This window comes from Eschrichtius robustus, chromosome 13 (assembly GCF_028021215.1).
Source record: "Eschrichtius robustus isolate mEscRob2 chromosome 13, mEscRob2.pri, whole genome shotgun sequence".
In the NCBI taxonomy this organism is placed as follows: Eukaryota; Metazoa; Chordata; class Mammalia; order Artiodactyla; family Eschrichtiidae; genus Eschrichtius; species Eschrichtius robustus.
The window spans coordinates 1014722-1021445 of NC_090836.1; positions in this window are offsets into that span (position 1 = coordinate 1014722).

Here is a 6724-nt window from a genome sequence, read left to right on the forward strand (position 1 = left end):
TCGCTGTCAGAGGCTGGTGAGCTGGACGCAGGATGGAGCCCGGGCTCTTGGACCAAAGACCAGCACCCGTGTTCCCGCCTCGCCGTGTGCCTGAAGGTTCTACCTTCTGGGAGCCCAGGACCAACAGTGGGCATGGAAGGTGGATGGTGACACCGTGTGGGGGGAGGAGAGGGTGGGGAGGATACAGGGGGTGCAGGGAGGAAAAGCAGAAAAGGGAGGGACGTCTTCCACAGAAGCTGGTTCTGAAGGAGGGATGATTTAACTTATGAAGCCATAAAGGAGATCAAGGAGAGTAAGGAACAGCCGTTCCAGAAAATTTCTTCAGGACCAGTGACAAGAGCGAGGGAGGGGGATTGCTGAGGAGGTGACGCGTCTGTTAGGGTCTCCCGGGCTCCTAGAGACGCTTAATCCCGAAACCTAACCGGCACACGGCACGTCCCGTGTTCCGCACGAAGGGCTCGCGTCTGTGACCGCCCCGAGCAGAGGCAGACAGGGACGCCAGTGGTGCTACACCAAGTCTCGCTAACAACGCACTTCTCTGGGCTGGCGGCGACGGCCTGTGTCGTCCACTGCTCTGTGATGGATGAGGTGTGTTCAGCCATGTATTCCTAAGTAATCTCGCCACGTTTCCTACAAGATTGACCTTGTTGTCTCGTTCTGTGGTTCAGGAAGTGGAGGCGCCGAGACTCTGAGATGTGTCCAAGCACGACCCACCGGCGTCTGTCCTGCCCACGTGGGCACAGCCTCTGCAGCCACAGACTGGGCGGGGCCAGTTCTCGCCTTGGAGTGAAAAAGCCGCCAAGGAGGGGGCCTGGACGGACACTGAGGTGAGGCAGCCGGTCCCGGACTCCTGAAGGGGGTCTGTGCACCTCGGGTGATGCTCTCAGAGCCGGCTCTGGGGGATGGGCCGGGCTGGCCTCGACTCTGGGTTTCCAGGCTGGTCCTGAAGATCTGGGAGAGCAGAGTCTACACTTCGTCTTTACAAGTGAAAAATATGAAGAAGGCATTTTGAAAGTTCACTGAAACCTTTCTTTAATGTGGGAAATTTCGTGTTTCTGTGATATTTTTCTTAGTTGATTTCGTTAAGTCGCGTGGGCTTAAATCTGAAAGTATTTCTCGCACAATTCAGCAGTGAAAGTGTGCTTGTAATTTTATCCACATTAGAACCCACCGGGGGGACTTCCCTGGTGGCCCAGTGGTTAGCACTTGGGTGCTTTCACTGCTGGGGCCTGGGTTTGATCCCTGGTTGGGGAACTAAGATCCCATAAGCTGCATGGAACAGCCAAAAAAGGAACCCATCAGGGACTTACTGTGTTTGATTTTAAAGTAGTTTTACAAATACAGTCTCTGTTATTTTGTACCACAGCCCTGGGAGGTGGATATTGTTTCTCCATTATATAGGAGAGAAAACCGAGGCTCATAGAGGGAAATCACCTGTCCTAAGACACACAGCTTAAATCTCCAAGTCCATAAAATCAGAAAAGCCCCTCAATGGACAGGTTAAGGAGGGAGGGGGGAGAAGGAGTGTCTGCTTTGCTTTGAGGATGTTTCCACGGTATCCCATTCTCAGGGCTGATAACCTGGGTCAGGGACAGGGATGGAAAGAGGATGCTGGTCAGAGATTGCACATCAGAAAAACCTCAAATACATTTTTATTCATTTTACTTATTCAAGAAAGATACGCTCCATGCTTTAAATGCATATTTTCCCCCAAAGATATTTTAAATCCAGTTCAATATTAATGGTTGAATCTTTTTTTTTCTTTTTTTTAAATTTATTTATTTTATTTATTTCTGGCTGCGTTGGGTCTTAGTTGCTGCCTGCGGGCTTTCTCTAATTGCAGCGAGAGGGGGCTACTCTTCATTGCGGTGCGCAGGTTTCTTATTGCAGTGGCTTCTCTTGTTGCGAAGCAGGGGCTCTAGGCTCGCGAGCTTCAGTAGTTGCAGCACGTGGGCTCAGTAGTTGTGGCTCTTGGGCTCTAGAGCACAGGCTCAGTAGCTGTGGCGCGCGGGCTTAGTTGCTCCGCGGCATGTGGGATCTTCCCGGACCAGGGCTTGAACCCGTGTCCCCTGCATTGACAGGTGGATTCTTAACCACTGCAGCGGTGGCTTCTCTTGCTTTGGAGCACGGGCTAGGCACGTGGGTTTCCATAGCTGTGACATGCAGGCTCAGTAGTTGTGGTGCTCGGGCTTAGTTGCTCTGCAGCATGTGGGATCCTCCCGGACCAGGTATTGAACCTGTGATCCCTGCATTGGCAGGCGGATTCTTAACCACCGCGCCACCAGGGAAGTCCGAACCTTGCAAAATTAATAAAAGTACTTGGTAATTGCTTTATTTCCTAAAACAAAACAATACAACCAGTTGTCGGTTCAGGAAAACAACAGAAATCATTTAAGTGTTTTCTAAAACTGTTGCAGTAGAATACTGAATATTCTCTGGCTGGTATTGTCAAATAGAATATGAATGTGTTGAAGTCTCTTCCACCAGCCCCAAGCCTCTAACCAACGCCCGTTAACTGTGTTTCATCCTATAGGCTTCCTCTGGTTTGCACTTTTTTAACAAGGCCAGAGGGAGGAATGTCAGGTCTCTGGAGTCACAAAAGCTGCTGCACTCAATTCTGCTGTGTTTTGCAAAGGATCCATCTATGACTAAAATGCTGAGATTTAAGTTACCGTGCCAACAGCCCCTTCCACAGAAATCCCTATTTGGGGAATGGATTCCAGTTCACAAACCTAAGACAGTAGCTTTCTGTGTGTTTTTGTTTTTGTTTGCTGTGTACAGGTGTATTTAAATATCCTTTATTTGGGGAGCCGGCAGTCAGACAGAGAGGTTGCTGAAATTCTCACTTGTCAGTGAGATAAAGATCAGTTATTGTCACCCAATCATCTAGATGGCGTGACAGATCTTGTGAAGGGCAGACCTCCCGGAGCTCAGCCTGAAACAAGTGAAGGATTCTTGCGTCAGGGTATTTTAATTGGTTGTCGGCATTGTGTGGGCTCATCAGGTAACTGTTCTGTGTTCCAGGGACCTGGTGCAGAGGACGGGCAGGCGTGGAGGAGAGGTTCCTGGGCAAGACCACAGAGTGGAGAGGCGAGGTGCCCCTGGGTGGGGGGGGGGACGGGGGGCTGCAAACTAAAGGACCCCTGACGGGAGGCCATCAGCTAAGTGGAGGGCGCAGAGGCTCCCTGGAGGGGCCCCGGAAACTCCCTCGGAAACCGAGGTTCAGAAGAGACAGTGATGCCGACGCGAAGGAACAGGGTCAGGACAGAGAAGCAGGTGTCCCAGGGCGGCCTGGCGGGTGGGCTAGGTGAGGACGAGACGTCCCAGCAGCTCTTTGTCCAAAGGGCGCCTGAGAGAATGGGCGGGGGGCAGAAACATGAGCCCGGCCCATCCCAGATGGAAACAGGGAAGTGACGCGTCCCCCAGGATCAGGATGGGGCTGGGGGGTGGGTGCTGGGCAGGGGGCGGAGGTCAACGTGGCAGGAGGTTGTCCAGCCTGGGCAAGTGGGCCAGCACTAGCCATGGTGGTGGAGTCTTTGTCTTGCCCCGTTGAAGAAGGTTCTCTAAAGAATAACCACACCTGCCTTGTGAAGAAGTTGCCCAATGTGTAATAGCCAAAAAAAGGGAGGCGGACGCCAACATCCAACCGTAAGGGAAAAATTAAACAAGTCGTGACACCCAGACTAAGTCATGCGGTGAAGCAGCTAAAAACAAGAGCTGAACACACACCCTGGAAGAGAAGCACAGAGTGAAAGCGTGGTTCCAGCAGACGTGCGGGTGCGTCTGAGCGAGGTGACGCCTGGGCGGTGCACCCCAAGTTTGGGCCACGGGCTGGGGGCGGGGGAACAGGAGTCACCATGCCGAGGAGGAGGAGGGGACTTGGCTTGTTCCGAATGTGTGCATTGTTTGTTTACTTGTGAAAAAAGAACAAGTCACCAAAAGCCACGATGAAGATGTCAGTGAAGCAGAGATGGCAGACCCGGGAGTGGCTCTAAATCTGCAAGGTCAGCACGGGGGGAGGGAGGATCCAGAAGGGTCCGCAGGAAGAGGTGGGGGGGACACCTCTGGCTGGCGGGTCTAGCAAAGGACCCAGCAGCAGCCCCACGGAGCAGGCAGAAAGGAGAAACGACGGGCGTAACTGAGGTAACAGTGTGTTGGGCTTGTCTGGGGATCTCGAAACGTTCCTCTCACCCTCGGGAGCCAGGCCGACAGCATCATCACAGGGAAGTCTAGGGCTGCCAGTCAGGCCACACAGCGAATCAGCAGAAAGACCAGGAAGAGGCCTGGGAGTGGAGCCGGCTCGGGCGCCGGCTCTGCACCTCTGTGGCCTGTGCTGACTGAGGACCTTAGCTCCGAAACCCGGTCCCGCCTCACCCCTGCTGTCTCAGCTGGGATGGCCTTTCCTCAGAGCCGCCCCCCAACCTGGGTTGCTTCGCCCCTGCCGTTGCCCATTCCCAAGAGCCCACCTTTGTCATCACGTCTGCACTGGGCTTGCTACCCGCAGCGTCCACCCTTGCCCCACCTCCTTGACGACCTCCACACCCCTACACCCACGTTTCCAGGACGGAGAGCCCAGGCTTCCCTGCGCCCCGTCCCAAACCCAGCATCGGAAGCTCGGAGTTCGGGAGGTGGGTGGCCAGGCGGGCTCTGGAACGAACCCCACGTGTCCCAAGCAGGTCAGCAGGTGAAGGCGCCAACCCCCAGCCGCAGCCCCTGTGCACCCAGCTGTTGGGCGAGATGGACGGCTGCGCACGCCCAGACTCTGGACTCGGCTGCCGCCTGGTGCTTCGACGTGGCCCTGGGCAGACCCGAGGGCAGGGGGGGACCCGGGAGCCGCTCGGCCTCGCCAGGCTCAGGGGAGCCAGAGAACGCCCAAGGAGGGGGGCTGTCACCCCTCGTCCTCCACCCCACCCACGGGAAGGGCCCCCGAAACTCCCTCTAGCCTCTCCCGGGCACGTGGGAGGGGGCACCCCAGCTGCTGCGGGCGTGTGACGCGGCCAGGCTCCCCGCGGCCTGGGGGGAAGGACGGCAGCTGCTCCGTGTGGGAATCAGCACGGGGAGCCAGCAGCTCCGGGGGGCGGAGAGAAGGGTGGGGCTCCAAGGGCCCCCAGCGGGGGCTGGGAAGGAAGGCTTGCGTGGGAGCCGGCGGCCCCTCCCCCAGCTAGCCCTCACCACATCCCCATGCCGGCGTCCCGGGCTGGCAGGTCCCACCTTCCCTGTACGGCTGCCTCCACAGCACGGGTGGTGCCTGGGCCCCTCTTCCTCCTGCTGACCACGCCAAGGCTGGGACTACGAAGTGCTGGGCCCAGGCCACCTCCCTCCCTGTGCCTTGACCCAGGCTGCGTCCCCGGAGCCGCAGGGAGCTCTGCTGGCTTCACTTCCCTCGGCTCACAGCACAGAGTGACAAAGCCAGAGGCCTCCAGCTTTAGGGTCCACAGGGGGCACACCTCTGGCTGCTCAGCTAGGAACTCCCTCGGATCGTATGGATTTCAAGCGAGGACCACCTTACCAGTCAAATAAGTCCCAGAGCACCACGACCAGCAGGGCCGGAAACCAGCGGGCAGGGGATTTGGGGGGCCGGGCACATTTCTGGGGGGCATCCAAGGAAATGAAGATTCCCTTGGGGTCCTGGGGAAGCTGGGTCCCAGGTCCCAGATGTTCCTTGGGGGTGAAGGGACCACTGTCTTCCTCGTGTGGGGTTGGAGGGACCCAGTTCCCCTCCTCCATCCCCCTGCTGTTCATGGGAGGGTGGGAGGGATGGCAGAGCTCTTTTCAAAGTTACTCAGGAAACTCCCACATCACAGCACTGCCAGACATGGGGACCAAAAATCACTTTTGTTTTCCATCCTTTTGGGCGAGGAAAACGAGGCCAATTCTCAAGAAATGCACATTCTCTCAGAAAACATTGATACGACGGAAGCGGCCGGCATAAAGCATGGATAAAGCATGGACCAGGACTATCGGGCCAACAGCTGCACGGCTCCTGGCCAGTGACCACGGGTTCCAGGGCTGGAAAAAGCAGCCCCTCCAGACAGTCATCCGGGACGACTTCCTCCGCAGATGACCCAGCTCGGTGCTGAGATTCAGGCCACCCTCCCGGTGTCATTCTCACGTTTCCAGGCCGTGAAGCAGCCCCAGACTCATGAGACCCGGGCATCCGCCCATCACCCCGGGGCAGGGTCTGCTGTGCGTTCGCAGGCTACTCCCCACCCTCTCTGGGCCTCAGTTTACTCCTTTAAAAAAAAAATTTTACTTATTTATTTAGTTTTGGCTGTGTTGGGTCTTCGTTGCTGTGCGCGGGCTTTCTCCAGTTGCAGTGAGCGGGGGCTACTCTTCGTTGTGGCGCGCGGGCTTCTCATTGCGGTGGCTTCTCTTGTTGCGCGGAGCACGGGCTCTAGGCGCGCGGACTTCAGTAGTTGTGGCTCTCGGGCTCTAGAGCGCAAGTTCAGTAAGTTTACTCCTTCTTATCTGAAGCCTCAGCAGATAACTTACGGGTTAAGTGAGATAAGGTTAGCATGGATGCCCCGTGGAGGGGCGCTGCTCATGAACACTTGTCCCCCCTTCCTCAAGCTCCCCCCAAAGCAAAGTGGAAGTGTGGGTGGACCACCGTCTGACGCTGGATGCCAGCTGCTTCCTCCTGAGGGTCTGCCTGCTTCTGCTGTGGGGAGAAGAGTCCCCACACCTCCCAAGAGCCTAGACAACTGTCTCTGTTTTTTCAGCAAAG